The sequence below is a fragment of the Phocoena sinus genome, chromosome 1 (assembly GCF_008692025.1).
Source record: "Phocoena sinus isolate mPhoSin1 chromosome 1, mPhoSin1.pri, whole genome shotgun sequence".
Lineage (NCBI taxonomy): Eukaryota > Metazoa > Chordata > Mammalia > Artiodactyla > Phocoenidae > Phocoena > Phocoena sinus.
Window position 1 is genome coordinate 33,170,293 of NC_045763.1, and position 16,868 is coordinate 33,187,160.

General features: G+C 52.8%; 2 protein-coding genes across 11 annotated transcripts in view; both read right to left on the reverse strand.

Moving 5' to 3' along the window:
• Nucleotides 1-10,919, reverse strand: part of LOC116764109 (general transcription factor IIF subunit 2-like) — a 63,198-nt gene extending 52,279 nt beyond the window's left edge. The window contains exon 1 of the mRNA XM_032652375.1: nucleotides 10,833-10,919. The gene's annotated coding sequence lies outside the window, so the exon portion shown is untranslated. The remainder of the gene's footprint in view (nucleotides 1-10,832) is intronic.
• Nucleotides 1-10,971, reverse strand: part of RIMS3 (regulating synaptic membrane exocytosis 3) — a 39,802-nt gene extending 28,831 nt beyond the window's left edge. For 3 of the 10 annotated variants that reach the window (XM_032652306.1, XM_032652289.1, XM_032652298.1), the window contains exon 1: nucleotides 10,833-10,971. The gene's annotated coding sequence lies outside the window, so the exon portion shown is untranslated. Of the gene's footprint in view, nucleotides 1-7,356; nucleotides 7,396-8,416; nucleotides 8,564-10,832 lie in introns of those variants that run through there. The other 7 variants (XM_032652341.1, XM_032652322.1, XM_032652352.1 and 4 more) reach the window with 7 other exon arrangements.
• Between the last annotated feature and the right edge of the window lie 5,897 nt (nucleotides 10,972-16,868).

Below are 16,868 nucleotides of genomic sequence, written 5' to 3' on the forward strand. Positions count from 1 at the left end.
AGAAGGGCTCTGAATGTAGGGCTAAGAAGTTTGGCTTTAATCCTGAAGGGAGTGAAATCTGACATGGTTTAGATGTAACGTTTTGCAGAGACCAATCCAACACGGTGCAGAATCAGAGCAAAGCCCGGCAGCAGGAAGAGCAGTCAGGAGGCGGGTAAGAGGGGCTGCACTGCTTCAGACACTGCTGGTGGAAAGAGGAAAGGGGTGCAAGAGTCGTGGGAGGGCTTGGGGGATTGCCTGGAGTTAGCGATGGGACAAGGTTAGGGGAAGGGCAGAAACCAGAATCCAACATGATTTACAGCAAGGGTGAGCAGGTGCCATCCCCACAGCGTGAGGTCCTGGAGGGAAAAGTTGGCTCGAGGGAAACATGAGTCCCTATTTTAGATATGATGAGCCTGAGATAATTTTGCAACTCCCATATGGAGGTGTTGGACAGGTAAGCAGATTCCCTGGAGTTCAGGAGAGCAGTGTGAGTGGGCAGGATTTGGGTGTGTTCCCAAGAGGGAAAAGTGAGGTGTGGAAAGGAAGGAGAATGCCCGGAGGAGGGTACAGAGTGAGGAAAGGGTGAGAGGTAATACCTACAGTTAGGGCTCGGAGGAAAATGGAATCCACCGAAGGAGGGAGAGTCAGCAAGTCAAAGTAGGAGAACTCAGAGAAGATGTCGTGAGTACACAGATGGCCAACCTGGAGGCCCTACGCACCCTGACATCGAGACCAACAAGAGGCCTGCCCAGCCCAGGACGCAGGAGGGCAAAGGAAGCCCAGGCCTGAACAAAAGCACAGCCTGAATGGAAAGCAGAATTTGGACGGGTAGAGAAGGGAGCTGGATTCCCTGGGGAGGGTCTGGGTTGCAGCAGGATCCCAAGGGGCCTGGGGCTCCCAAGCCCTTATTCCAGCTCAAAGCCCTTATTCCAGCTCAGCCCAAGCACAGGAAAGACAGTATCCCCACTCACAAACACACACACCGCACTTTGCACACCCACTGACTACAGAACCCCCAGGGGCAGAGCAGAGAAGCAGGGGAAGAAGTCTTTGGGGCAAAGCCTCATTGCTGGGGAGCACATAATTTATCATGCAATTAGGACTCTTTCAAAGAGTGAACAGAGACACTACTAACAATCACACCAGAACCACAAGTGTAAGTTAGGACTGTCCCAGGCAAACCCTAGCCCTGAGGGATACTGGATCCCCTCCCCCGCCAAATACTCACTTGGTCCCTGTTTCCCCTTCCTAGAAAGGGTGGTAGAACTGACAGATAGGTGAGAGGGACAGGCTAGCTCATCCTCAGAGGGAGGGGCCCCGCTGAGGGTGTTGGTAGATGGGGAAATCTCACCCCCTCCCAGTCCCGCCCCAGCCTGAGCGCCAACGCCCCCGCCGAGGGGGAAGCGGCAGCACCACGGACAGCGGCCGGCCCCCCCCCCCCCCCCCCCCCCCCCCCCCCCGCTCTCCCTGCTCCCTGCGGGTCTGGCCTTATTTGGCCAGGGCCGCCGCTAGGCGGGATCAATATTTCATGGGGGAAGGGGCTCCGGTTACCAGCCCCGCGCTGAGCAGGAAGGCACCGCCCTCGCCCGCCGCCCACCCTGGGGACACTCCCGGGAAGCCAGCATACCCTCGGCCCCAGCCCAGACAGACACTGCCCTCAACGCACTCTGCCTTCCCCGGGCACGCCCCTGGCCCCCGCACCCTCTCTGGAGCACAAAGCCCCAGGTGCACGCCACACACTTGCACACTGCCACTCGGACACACCACAGAGCCAGACACTTTCTACAAAGACGACGACACAAACAAAACAACAGGCACACACCACACCCAGCGCGCAGGCCACCAAGACGCACAACACACACACATACACACACCAGATGCCTCACAGACACACATTACACAGAGACGCATTCACCACAGACCCACATGCACATCACACACAAGACACCCTGCCACACACGCCCAAACTCACACAACGCACAGAGCCTCCCCACAAAGACCCTCAGACATATCACTCAGAGGTCCTTTCACCACGGACACGCACGTACGTACAAACTCTCTCTCTTACACACATGCACACACACACACAGTATGCCTCCACAGAGACCCCCAGACGTTCACCATGGATACACAAGCACACGCCCCACACTACCCAGGCCCCCCACCCCTCGTGGAGCCAAGGCCTGCCCTCCCACTGTGGACATGGGAGTGGGGAGGGGCAGGCAGGACTTTCCTCCTGCCCACCTGGCCCTGGTCTTGGGCCCTGTGGATAAATCCGCTGTGTCCTCTGAGGCCCCCTGGGGCTGCTGCCCCATCTCCAGGGGCAGGTAGTGAGTGGCACAAAGAGGTGGGAAAGGGGAGAGCAAGGAGAACAGGACCTTTGAGACCCCAAAGCCTCCTGGTTTTGCCGTCCCTGGGCTCCAAGCCCTGGGGACAGCCTCACCCTCACCCATGGCCCCCATAGCCTCTGCACACCCTGGGACTCCTGCCCTCTGGGAGGCCCTAAGGCCCATGTTGTGCATGGGTACCTGGAGGACTGTGGAGTCTGCAGCTCCTGCGCCCCCCCGCAAAGCCCCCACCCAGGAGTGCCCAAGTCCTGCCTCAGAGGCGAGAGGCATCCTACCCCCATCCAGACACCCCAACTCCAAAAGCCCCCCTCCCAAGCAAGCAGCCCACGTTCTCCTATCTACAGGACAATCAGAGCATGATTCTCTGAAAGTAACCCAAGCCAGGACACAACGTGAGGAGAACGGAGTAGGCTGGCACAGCATAAGAGACCTCCAAATTCTCCAGGTAGGTGGAGGGGATCTTAAAGATTATCTAGGTCCACATCCCTGACGTCCCTGTACAACTTCCCAGTTTTGCATTACCCACACAACATTGTGTGTCCCTCAGTGGTTTATGCCAAATCTCCATAGGCCTGTAAGGTTCATTAATTCTTTTCCTAAAATTGGCACTTTTAAGTTAAATGCATTTATTTGAAATAGAAATGCTGTTACTACTGTAAATGGAAAGCCGATACCAATTTTAATAAATAGAAAATGACAGTGAAATAAGTACAGTGAAAACAAAGCCGTATTATTAAGGTTTAGCTACACAGAGCTGCCAGTCACGATCTCTGTGGTTTTCCGGGATTTTTTTTTTTTTTGGCTACACCGCACAGCTTGCGGGATCTTAGTTCCCCGACCAGGGATCAAACCCAGGCCCTGGCATTGAAGATGCCGAGTCCTAACCACTGGACCACCAGGGTGTTCCCCAAGATCTCTGTTTAAAAGCAAGGGCAGGGACTTCTCTGGTGGGACAGTGGTTAAGAATCCGCCTGCCAGTGCAGGGGACACAGGTTCGATCCCTGGTCCAGGAAGATCTCACATGCCGCGGAGCAACTAAGCCCATACGCCTAGAGCCCATGAGCCACAACTACTGAGCCCTCGGGCTGCAACTACTGAAGCTCACGTGCCTAGAGCCTGTGCTCCACAACAAGAAGAGCCGCTGCAATGAGAAGCCCACAGACCGCAACAGAGAAGCCCCCGCTAGCCGCAACTAGAGAAAGCCCGTGTGCAGCAACAAAGACCCAACACAGCCAAAAATAGAATAAATAAATAAATAAAAATTTTAAATTAAAAAAAAAAGAAGGGCAGCAAGTGTTGGAAAGTTGTTAAAGACACACCAGCATGGCACTGACAACTTTCTTCCCGGGACAAACTTGGACTTGATAGAGTTGAAAGGGAACCAACTTTCTCAGTATGTGAGCCAATGCCATGCAGTGGCATGTGCACGAGCCACTGAAAGTCATCTCAGGTCTCACTGAAGGGATCATGCTCACGTTGGGAAGGAAGTTCTAGGCTTGCCTGCCTCCTGTAGGAGCCTGGATGGCACTGGTGGCAAGCTGGCACCCTGTTGCCACATTCCATTCCCATAATAACAATCCTTAGAAATTGCTCAGTGCTCTCCTATTTACAAATTGTCCTTACACCTACCATCTAATAGGAGTCTCACAGCAGGAACTACCATGCATGGTTCTTCACTGAGAAAAGGAAATGAGCTGAGTCTTAGGAGATGAATATGATTTTGGCAGAGAGAACTGTCCTGACAGCTCACGCCCTCCTCATCCCTCTCTCCCCCACTCCAAAGAGAGGTGAGAAAATCAGGGTCTCATCTCCCTAACTCTCTGCTCAGGCCCCTGAATGACATTTGACAGGCTCTCTGGAGCCCGCCCTGGGTGCTGCTGCCCCCAGAAAAGACTCCTCTTGAAGTCACAGTGCTAGGTCTGTTTTCACCAGGTGCCGTCCAGATGGAAGGCGGGGGCCAGGCCCACCTGGCACTGTAAGAATTATAGCAGATGTCTTTTGAAGTGTAATACTTGCCCAGATTACAAACAAACAAGACCCATGTCTGCATGTCTGACTTTGTTTTCCTTCCCTGCAGGCTGCAGTTGATTGGACCAGGGTGGGTACCTGACCCCCTCAGAGCCAGTAAGATCCTCTCCTGGGAGTTTGGACTTGGATCTGCCAAGCCCTGGGTTCTATGTCTGAATGTAGTTGGAACTGAGGGATGAAATACAGGAACTATAAGTGGTCCATTATCTGGAGAAGCTGAGAAGACCCAGTGTGTGGAGACAGAAAGGTGAAGGCAGCCAACAAGGTACAGAGAGCAGCTGCTTCAATTTCTCCTGGCCTACAGGTCTCACCTTCCAGAGGGTAACGATTTTCCTACTCCTCAGTTCCCCCAAACCCCCTGTGTTCTCGTAATAAACCCTTCTTTATTACTGAGGCTGGCTTGAGTGGGTTTCTGTATACAAGCAAAGACCTAATTAAGGACAGGGGAGAAGCTGGGAGCTGGAGGCACAAAGATGAACAATCTCTGTGCCTGCACCAGAAGAGCTCAGTTTCGTGGGACACAAGGAGGAAAAGATGTAGACTCTGTGTGGATGTGGCTGAGGTGGCGGGGGGCACCAACTCTGTCCAGGGAGGGCTGGGAGGGCTCCTCAGAGGCTTCCCAGCAAAGGTGGCAGCTGAGCTGGTTTTGAAGAATGAAGGATGTTCTCCAGGGAGACTAAGCAGGGGTGCGGAGGCATTATAGGCAGAGGGAACCACGAGGGCAGAGGCACAGAGGCACAGAACAACAGCCTGATGTGTTAGAAGAACAGGAGTTCAAAGTGTGGGGAGGGGGTAAGCAGGGGAGATGAGGCTGGAGGGGCTCTCGGGTGCAGATCATAACGTGCTTTGAATCCCATGCTAAGAAGCCGAGGCCCTTCTTGCCCTCAATGGGGAGCTATTGAAGTATTTTAAGTAGCAGGGTCAGTTCTGTGTTTTAGAACTCTGGGGCTATACAGAGAAAGGACTGGAAAAGGCAGGCCTGGAGGCAGGGAGCCTAGTCAGGATGCAGCAGCAATGATTCATCTATTCCTTTCACCCACAGAACAATTCATTGTCTACCTACTACGTGCTGGGGCCAGGCAAAACTGGATTCCTGACCCCACAGAGTCCACAGTCCAGCAAGAAAGAGAGATGAGGAAAAGCCAGTCAAGTGTGATGAGTGTCGTAAAGAAGCACAAGGTCCTATGGAAGGGGCTGATGTTTAGTTTCCAGTTTAGGCTTCTCTGCAGAAATGATGTTCAAGCTGGTATCTATCTGAAGGAGATAGATAAGCAGGGGAAGGGCATTCCAGGATAAGGGAACAACATGTATGAAAGTCCTGCAGCTCAGGGAGAGGGCAATTGGTACAGACGATCCAAAAAGGTAGGCAAGGACCAGATCCCACAGGGCCTTGCAGGCTACGTCAGTCTGGCTTTTATTCCAAGAAATCTTGGAAGGGTCTTAAGCAAGGAAATGACACAATCAAACGTTTATCTTTAGAAGATCACTCTGACTACAGTATGAAACCTGAAATGAAGCCGGGCAAAAACAGAAATGTAAGGAGACCAGTTAGGAGGCTGTCACAGTGGTCCGGGTGAGAGCTGATGCTGGTCCGGAGTGGGGCAGTGGGCAAGGAGAGAGATGACGGACTGGGGAGAGATATTCAGGAGAGCCAACAGGACTTGCTGAGGACTGGCTGTGGAATGTGGGGGTGAAGGAGAGGGAGGTGTCCAGGAGGACTTCCAGCTTTCCAGCTTGAGCAAGTGGGTGGATGGTGGTGGCAGAGATGAGCTAGGGACACGAGGCAGAGCAGGTGCCAGCAGACAGAGCTGGGACCTGAGTTTGGACCTGAGACTGATCATGAGACATCTAAATGTGGTCCAAGAAGTAGTTAGATTTGCAGGTCTTGAGCCCAGAAGAGGGCATTAAAGTCAGGTAAATGAGATTACCTGGGAGTGGGGGAAGAGTGGGCAATACAGGGCAGCTCTGAGGAATAATGGTTGCAGCAGGGCCCGGGCACAGAGTGACCAGAAGCTCTGAGCTTGGAATATCAGAACCGTGAAATCCAAAGGCTTCCTCTCTCAGCCCTGGGAAGCATCTGGCTTTGGCTCCACCTCTCCTGGCCGAGTATCACTCCTGAGCACAGGAACTTCCGGGATGAGACAGCCCTCCCTTCCCCACACACCTCTTTCCTCCTTGGCAAACTCCAAGTTATCCTTCAGACCCACCCAGCTTAGGAGGTGCCTCATCCTAGTGAAGTCCAGGTATGTCCAGGACTGGACATGCCTCGTCCAGGCACGTGCCCTCCCATCTGACAACCTGGGTTTGATGCCACTTGATGGCTGTGTGACTTTGGCCGAGAACCTGAATCTCACTTTCTTCATCTATACGATAATATTGATGAATAATAGGAAATAATAATCGTACCTACTTCATAAGGCTGTTTGAAGATGAATATGTCAAGTGCTTAGCAGAGAACCTAGCACACAGTAAGCACTAAATAAATGTTACTATTATTAACATCCCACCCACCTTGGGACAGTTAGTCATGCCCTCCGTCTTACCCCTCCTCCATCTGGGGACTACGTGCAGGTCTGTGTCGCTCCCTGCCTCTTCCTATTCCAACCCAATTTGTGGGGCCATATAATATGCAGGGCCCAGGGCTAAATGAAAAAGCAGTATCCCTTGTTCAAAATTATTAAGAATTTCAAGATGGTGACAGTCAAACATTAAGCGTGGGGTCCTTCTAAGCACAGGTTGCCCTGTGCAACCACAGACTGGTGAATCTCGCCCTGCCTCCACCCCCAGTCAGCCCTAGGCCTAGGCCTGGGCCTGGCCCGAAGTTGGTGTCAACCCCCCTACAAGAGAGTTAAAATACCAACTGACATTGCAATAGGGTTTTGTGATTTCTATCTGGAATTTCATTTTATCCTTCCCATGGACAGATAACATCAACCCCCTTTTATAGCTGAGGATACTGAAGCTCAGAGACAGGTGTGCCTTGCCAGAGGTTACCCACCTCAGAACCGCAGAGCTGGGATGTGAATATAGGCCTGGCTGGTGCCAAAGCCCTGCCTCTTGTCCTCTGGCTCCCCAGAGAGATTGGGAGAACCTGGGCCCAAGAGATAAATTTCATCAACGAGACCCAGAGAGAGGGAGCTGGAGGGACTGGGACTGGCCTCCTCCCTCCTGGGGTGAGTCATATAAACAACCTGGGCACAGGGAAGGGGGGACGAGAGGGCAAAAGGTCATTCCTGAGAAGGATCTGCTTGAGGGCCACAGACCCCAGCCCACGCTCTCTGGAAATCAGCCCCTGCTTCTTCTGCTTCAAATCCTTTAGAGGCTGCCCTCGGCTTCAGGATAATTCCCAAGTTGAAAGTATCCTGCTAGATAGACCAGGAGATCTGGCCTGGCTGTGCTGACTCCTGCCCCCTCTCTTCCCTCTCTCCCCAACTCCTGCCCTCACCACCATACCAGGCCTGTTCCCGCCATCACCAAGGCCTTAGCACACCCGGTTCCCTCCTTCTCTGCCTCCTCAACGCCTTGTCACGCTACCGTCGCTGCATCATTCCTTTCAACACATGTCACATGCTCTGGGCCGTCTCCCAGCTAGAATGCCCGCTCCATGGAGGCAGGAGCTGCCTGACACACAGTGCTTAGTACATCAGGTGTCTGAGCACATCATCCTGCAACAGAGGCAGGAGGGCCTTGCACTCTTTCTCCCCTTCTCTCCACTCCTCCTCAACCCTCCTTTTCTTGTCCAGGCATCTTGAACTCAAGGTGTGAGGAGCCCAAACTTGCAAAGGGAAGAGAATCATCACGCAGCCTGCACCTTCCATCTGCCAGTCCTGGGCTGGGTGCTGTACATCCAGTTATGACATTTAATCTGCCAAGCACCTTCCAGATGGGGGTAGGGCAGTATGGGTGTAAATTACTCCTATTTTTCCAGAGGTGTCTGAGACCTGAAGTATAACAGAGTGTGGAGGTGGAGGATGCGGGACTTGAACCCAGGTCTCTCTGGTGCCCAAGAACCTGGAGCCCTCTCTGCCGCTGTGACTCACTGTTCCCAGGCAGCTCATCTCCAACCAGAGAACAACTGTTTCTAACCCGTGGCCTCCGTTCACACACAGCCCAGGCAGCACAGCTCCTTTGTTGGGTCAGCAAAACACCAGTGCAGGAAACAGCTCCACTGTCAGTAAGAGGCCAACGTAGAAGTCATCCCTCCCCTGGGTCAACAAAATGCCAGTGGGGGAGAAACAGTTCCCAGGTCAGACAAATACGAGTGGCGGAGACACCCCCATGGTCAGCAAAATGCCAGTACAGGAGGCATATCCTGCAACCCCAAGTCAGCAGAAGGCCAGTGTGACAAACACTTCCCTACAGCCCCCTCTACGTGTCATGGGCGTGCACAGAGTCCTCCAAGGTGATGCTCCCGGGGTGGGGTAGGAGAGGCAATGGGGCTGGGCTGCCGCCCTGGGGAGAAGGCTGCAGCCTGGGAGTGGGGCAGACCTGGGTGAGAGTTCTCACATGGCACTAATGAAATCAACCACCAGCCTGCCCCCTCCTCCCCAGGGACCCTCCAGGCTCCAGCTGATGCAATGCCCAGGCTGGATAATTGTTTTCTTCCCTCCTTAAAGGGCCAGCTGCTGCTGCAGCTGCAGACATCACCCAGACCCCTGACAGACCCCACAGAGCTTATCACCTGGTTAGGAACAGGGTGAGCCCAGAAAGTAGCAGCTCAGCCCTGGGCTCAGCAGAGTAAAACCCAATTATGTCCAGAGACCAGATGTGTCTGTGAGCAAGGAGGGAGGGAGAGAGAAGAGTTCAGGCCTGGCCTGCTGAGACCGCATGCCCTGAGGGATGGGACCTTGGTCCCTGCTGGATCCTCAGCCCCTGGCTCCTGCCTGCCCATCCGTCAGGTCCTTGGCACAGGGGTTGCTCAGGAGTTCAGCAGTTACCTACTGAGGTCTCCTGAGTGCCAGCCTCTGTGCTAAGCAGCTCAAATCCACCATTTCATTTACTCCTCTCAGCTGACCTAGAAGGTGGGTCTGTTTTACGAAGGAGGCTCAGAAAGGGGAAGCGATTTCCTCAATAGTGCATAGCCAGAAAGTGGCAGAGCCTGGGTTTGAAGCCAAGTTTGCCTGACTCTGCACTTCATACCTGCATTAGGTTGGGTAGGTATCGAACCCCGTGGCTGGAGGTCCCTAAGCCAAGCAGCTGGCACAGAGGGCGGAGAAGGGGTCTGTGGGCCCTAAACAAGCTCTGAAGGGCACGAAGCTTGGACTGAGCACAGGTTTCACAGACCCCCTCCCCCACCCCCTCACCTCCACCAGAAAATGCCCCATTAGGCTGCCCACATGCCCCTAGGGACAGTTGGCAGCTGTCTGATTACAGACTAATTGGTGGCTGGCAGGAACTGTGGGGCTGGCTAGTTAACCCCTTGGTGACCAGGCCTAGCCCAAAAAGGCCCTCTCCTCACCACTTCAGGCCCCAAACTCAAGGAGCCCAGAAGAAGTCATCACAGGCAGAAGACAGGACCAAAGAGGCAGCAGCCTTCTTCTCTACATCCAGACAACACCCCTGGGGCTGGGGCTAGACACTGATATATTCACCCAGGCTCCCCACCCACGACGGGCCACATCCAAACAGCCCCCAGGTGGCAGTGCAGCCAGTGCCTCTGTTCTCTGGCCTTGGTATGGCATTGCCCACCCCATCCAGGACCACAAGAGCTATGGGCCTTCCCTGGCCTTCCAGGGTACTGGGAAGAAACCCACTCCTCAGGGATGGGTTATCCAGAAAAGGTGATGTGGACATGGGTCCAGGCAGCCTGGGGGCCAGCAGGTGAAAACACCCTCCCCTTGCATGAGAGGGTGCCCAAGCTGCCCCCCAAGGGTCTTGCCAAACCTCCCTGAACCCTGGATTTCCCACCGTTGATTGGCCAACTACCTTTCCCAGCTTCCCAGAAGCCCCTCTCCCCACCCTAGGGCTGGAATGGGCATCACCCCTTTTCTTTCATAGGGAGGGGGGTAGGGGTCCTCTGGGCACCACAATGGTGTCTCACTGGGAGGAAAGAGTGGCCAGCTTCTCAACCAGGGCACAGGCAGGAGAGAGAAAGGGAGGCTGCCTTCCAGCTCCCTTTCCAGGAGAGATTTTAAGCACTTTCCAAAAATGCCATGGGAGACAATGCTGTTGAAGATCAGGGCCCCAGGTGCTCTGAGCATCAGCAAAGAACTCAAGACTCTGGGGCCTTCTACTCCATTTTCCGGGCTTCCCCAAACACCTCATGTTCCCTTCTCATACCTTAGCCCCCCAGAGTCATCACACACACTGTGCTCCGCCCCCGGGCCCCCGCAACCGCCGCCCCAGACCCTGCACACTTAAGATCCCTACGTGGCGCCTCACGACCAGAGACCCCTCCCCCGCCCCGTGGTCCCCCAGACCTCCGCAACCCCCTCCCCACGTCCACTCCCAGGCGACCAAGGCCTACTGACTTACCCGAAGGTGGGGCCGGGGTCCAGACACGGAGGGGTCTCCGCTGGCCGAGGCGACTCCGCAAGGCGGGGCAGGTGCTCCGGGACCCCGCCCCGCGGACCCGGCGGAAGGCGCGGCCCGGTCCCAGGCGCGCTGCGGCCTCCGAGGGGCAGGGGCGCGGGGCGGGGAGGGGCGGCGAGAGAGGCTCACGGGGGCATCGCCCGCAACCGGAGCTCTGCTCCGCCCGCCTGCGCTGCCTGCTCCGCAGCCGCCACGGTTCTTAGCCACCGCCGGGTGCAAAGCCCAAGCCCCGGCTGGCGGGAGGCGAAGAAGGAGGCGGGGCCTGATGGGGGCGGGGTCTCGGTCGGGGGAGGGGCCATTGGAAGGGGCGGGGTCGGTGGGGCAGGGCCTGTGGTGGTGGGCGGGGCCTAAGGGAATCTGGAGAGTCTGGGTTTGCCTGGTTGGGGGCGACCTATGGTAATAAGGCCTCGAAGAGGCGGGGTGGAGAGGATGCCCGAAGCTTCTCCAGGTCTCCAGAACGCTCCTGCTCATGCTTGCACCCCTCTCCACCGCTACATCTATCTGTTCTTTCTCATATTCCTTCGCTCTGGGGGACCTCCCAGGACCTCACTGGCACCGCGGTACCCCTGTCACACCCTGGACCAGATCCAGGAATGTCAGATGGTGAGAGAAGGGGGAAATGACATACAAGCATCAAATCCATTTACAGATGGAAAACCTGAAGCCCAGAGAGGAGAAAAGACTTGCCCAAGTGACTGCTATGAAGAAAAAGACTTTACGGTGTCCCTTTCAGACAGAGGGTACGGGAGTAGAGAGTGTCTTGCCCTAAGACCCATGTTAACCTCCCTCCCCTCACTGCCCCTCTTCTCCTAGAACAGTGGTTTTCAACTTGGGGTGATTCACCGCCCCCCACCCGGGCCCAACATTTGAGAGTGTCTGGAGACATCTTAGGTTTTCACAACTGGGGGTTGCTACTGGCATCTAGTGAGAAGAGATGAAGGGTGCTGCTAGACATCCCTCAATGCACAGGACACCCCCAAATGTTGCTAATGCCAAGGCTGAGAAGCCCTGCTCTAGGACCTAGCATGTGCCTAAATGGAGCTTCCAAGTGGGCTCCCTGAGTACTGGGACTTGAGGAGGATGCTGTATAAAGTCTCTCCTAGAGTTATGCCTGCCCCCATCTTTCTGTACTTAACCTTGCTCAGCTGGTCAATTCCACTTTGGGGCTCCAGTGTTCTTAATTCACTCATTTACAGAGGGGACAATACTATTACTGTTTGCTTTCCTAATTGTTTGCTGAAGGCAAGCAAAACAAGTAGTCTCCCTGCTGAGGGCATAGATTAAAATGTGAATGGGGAGTGGAAAGGTGTGGGGGAAAAGGAAAGTAATTGAGATTATTTAATAAAAGCGACCCTCCTGGGGATAACTAGCTGTACCTTCTACATACCCCTCACCCTATCTCACCCTATCTCATCCCTTCTCACCTGGTCTGTGAGAAGGGTAAACTGTGACCCAACAATGTGGTGAGCCTGAAGCTGGGTCCCAACAGCTGATCAGTGGTGGAGCTGGGACTCACAATTTTATTCACTTATTAACTAAACTTCTGTTATCATCTAAATTACATCAGGCCTACAACTAAGGCCTGTGATATAGAACGGTTGCTCTGGAGCAGCAAGGAGGATTAGATTTGGGGAAGGGGGACAAGATGGAGGGCAGGGAAGTAGCTGGAACAATGGTGGAGGTGAAGGATGAGGAGAGCAGAGCCTGTGAAGATTTGGAAGAGAAGGGAGGAATCAAGATTGCTCTGTGCTCCTCCCATGCACCCCATCACAGAGACATGTAAACCAGTGGCTGCCTTGGGAATCAGGTTCCGCTTGCACATCTGATGAAAACTTGGACTTGCCCTCTGGAGAAATGTGCAGACGACACTTCACATATAATTTCAGGGGTTCCAAAGCTCCATAACAGCTTCCAGAAGGATTGGTCAGGGGGTTAGGGGTAGGGGTAGAGGTTGATTCATATATATGTGTATATATATATATATATATTTTTTTTTTTTTTTTTTGGCTGCATCTCATGGCTTGTGGGATCTTACTTCCCCAAACAGTGTTTGAACCCAGGCCTGGCAGTGAAGGTGCTGAGTCCTAACCACTGGACAACCAGGGAATTCCTGCGCCTTACCTGATATTAAAATGTATTATAAAGCCAATGTATTTAAAGCAGTATGGTATTGAGGCAGACCTAGAGGAATCAGTGAAACAAAATGGAGTACAGAAATGGACAACCACGCAAGGGAATTCCATGTAGGATAAAGATAGCACTTCAGGTAAATGAGGGAAAATATAGGACTTACAACAAATGGGTGGAATATCGGGCAAGTTATTTGGTAAAATAAGAGAAATCTGTGTCCTTACCCTACAGGGGAATAAATTCCAGGTGGAGCTCATATTTAAATTATAACACCATAATGTACAAGAAGAAAACATGGAGGAATGTTTTCACAATCTGGGGGATGGAAAAGACTTTCTAAGCCTGATGAAACCTGGACGCCAAAGGGAAATCATAAATTTGACTATAAAAACTATAAAACTATAAAAACTTCTACAGAGAAGTGATCATACTCAAGTTTGAAAGACTTGAATGACAAACTGGAAGGGATACATCCCAGTTGCCCTCTACTTTTGCTTTTTCTGGCCCGCCAGCCCCTCCCCCAAGCCGCGAAGGGCATGAGCGGAAGGGACGGCCGTGGCTGTGACAGTCAAGGCCGAGTACATCGCAGAGGCTCCTCCCACGACACCCTGGCCAGCGCCCACCTGTTCAGGGGCCAGGAAGCCGCGGAAATCCCAGCCGGGCCATCTGGGTCCACAGCAGGTGCTTTAGCAAAACGGAGCCAGAGTCCGCGCCGAGGCTGCTCACCACTTCGCTCCTGTGGCCATACTGGGAACTGCAATCCTCGGTTCAGTTCATGCAGCTTCCCAGAGTTAAGGCGGGAATATTTTTCTTAATATAAATAAGAGTTAAATTTTTGAGGAAGCTAACAATGTTCTAGGCATTGTGCTAAACACATAAAATAGAATATTTCCATTGACCCTTAAAACAACTCTTCTAGGCGGGTCCACTGTATTATCATTTGACAGATGAGGAAACAGGATTTGACAGAAGTAACTTGCCCAGTCTCTAAGTGGTGGCGTAGGGATTCAAGGTCCGACTCCTCGCCCCACTTTTAATGCAAGAAAGCCAGGTTCTTGGCGAATTCAATAAAACAAAGTTTTTTTGAAGTTAACCTTGATCAGGCCTCATCCCAGGTGCTGGCAATTCAGAATTGAGACAAACAGCCATTAGGAGAGACAGGCAGAGAAATAGTTCTGATTCAGTGAATCCCGGAAACAGCAGAGAACATGTTAATCCTGGCAGGGGTCGGGGGAGAGAGCAGGGATCCCAGAGGTGTCCTTGAAGCTGTGGAGTTTGAGGGAGGGGGAAGGAGTGGGGTAGAACTTACAAGCCCACTGCAAGAAGGAAGAGTGGAGCTTTGGGGAGGAGCAGTGGTTTATATGCCCTGAGTCTGGGGTAGCTGGGGATGAGGCTGGACAAGTACACAGGACCAAGCTAGAGTTTGGGTTCAGAGGAGTTAGGGCACAAGGATTTTGAGAACTTTTCCATGTTTCTGTTGACTTGGTCTAGGGACCACCTGCTCTGCCAACCCAGCCTGCCTCGTTCCTCCCAGATGCTCCCCACCTGGGGTCAAGGTACCAGTTGCCTAACCCAGAAACCTGGGAGTCACTCTTAACTCCTCCGTTATCCTCACCTCCATCCAGTTAATTATCAGGGCCTGCCCAATCTACCTCTTAAATACTCTCCAGGTTCACTGTCTGCTCTCCATCCCTGTGGCCACTCCCCCCTCCAGATGGCCTTCCTCACTCCTGAATCCAGCTGCTGGCAGTGACTAGGTCTCACCACCTCCAAACTTTCACATAAGAGAAATCCTTATAAAGCAATTCTGACCACATTCCCTCGCCTACTGAAAACCCTTTCACTTTTATATATAGAATGGATTAACAACAAGGTCCTACTATATAGCATACGGAGCTGTATTCAGTATCCTGTAACTATTACTATTATTGTTATTATAATTAACACTTATGGAAAATGTATTATGTCCTAGGACCTGTTCTAAGGACTGTATACATAGTAACTCAGTTAATCCCCATAGCAGGAAGCATGGGTGATGTTCTTCACCAGATCAGGGGAGCCCAGAGGAGGACCAGGTGGGGGAGATGCTGGACATGTTCAGATTCAGGTACGGTGGGGCATCCGGATGAGGGGCTGCAGAAGGAGCTGATTAGGTCTGGAGTTCAGAGGAGAAATTGTGGCTGGAGACATAAGATTAAAATTGTCAGGACTTCCCTGGCGGCGCAGTGGTTAGAAATCCGCCTGCCAATGCAGGGAACACAGGTTCAAGCCCTGGTCTGGGAAGATCCCACATGCCGCGGAGCAACTAAGCCCGCGTGCCACAACTACTGAGACCGCACGCCTTGAGGCTGTGCTCCGCAACAAGAGAAGCCACCGCAATGAGAAGGCCGCACGCTGCAACGAAGAGTAGCCCCCCCTTGCTGCAAACAGAGAAAGCACGCGTGCAGCAACGAAGACCCAACTCAGCCAAAAATAAATTAAAATAAATAAGTAAATTTATTTTTTAAAAAAGAAAGAAATTGTTGGCAAATACATGAAAATGGGACAACAATCAACCCGTCTGGAAAAGGTAGGAGGAAGGAGATAGCTAGATGATTTTTAAGGTTTCTCCTGGTAGAAGAACATGGGTAGGATTCCAAGTGTTGAGGTTGGTAGGACCCCAGAGACAAAGAGGAAAAATCCACGTGGCCTGACAAACTTGACATGCTCCTTGGAGGCTGTCTGTTATTCTTTCATCTGACTTTCTTTTACTGAGCAGCTACTATGAGCCACATGCTCTGCTGGAGATGGAAGGGTCAGAAGATCCAACCCCTGTCTTCAGGGACTCCACAGTCTGGCAGGCAAAGGACAATACCAAAATAGGAACCCAAGTGCCCTAAGGCAAGCCTGGGAGACCTAGGGATGCGTCCTGGAGGACGTGACATCCAAGACAAGAGCAGACGGTCAGCAGAAGAAAGCTGTGTAGGGAATCTGGGCAGAGAGGATTGTTCATGTGGTTAAAGATTCTCATTCCTCTTGGATTTTCCACTTTGGACTCTAGTCACGTGCCCTGAGAGTCTATTGCAGGTGCTGGGAACTAGACAATAGTACTTGCATCTCTTAGGCTGTGTTGAATTTGCCGTCCTCTCCCGGTTCCTTCTCCTCAAAACTCTTCCTGCCTCAACTCTACCCTTCCTGTCAGGGCTTGGATGAGGGTGGGACAAGAGAGACACCTAGGGCACAAATTTAGGGAGGCACTCACTCTCAGGGGCACAGCTCCTGGCCCTGCACCCTGCTCACACTGGTACTATTCACACATGTGGCTCCCTCTGTTTACGGTGACCCTCCACCCACCCCTGTCCTGATCCAAGGCTCGGCTATCACCTCCTCCTAGATGGCTGCTGCTCTCCCCAGGCATCCCTGCTCCTCCCTAGGCCAAGGCCGGCCTCTGTGCTCAAACAGCATAGGCTTTGGCATCAGAGCCCTGCTGTGCTGTTTATTATCTGTGAGCTGCTCTCTGAGCCTGTTTTCACATGTGTCAAACGTGGTGCCAACTCCACAGGGGAGCTGTAAAGATTAGATGAGAAAAATGTATGTAAAGTGATCAGCAGTGATTGGTACAGGGTACTGAGTAAGTGGCAGCTATTAGGACTTTGTTTATACTTCTAAAGCACTCATACACTTAAAGATGTAATCTAGTTATTTTCCTGCCCCTGTCTTCACTATATCATAAGTTCCTTGGGGCAGGGAGGAGAAGGAGAGGAAGGAGGAGGAAGAAGACCTTCACGGATGACATTTAACAGGCTTGTCTGCTACATAATTCAAGGAAAGAAATGACAAATCCTCTGGGGAAAGTTCTGGGCAGGAAAT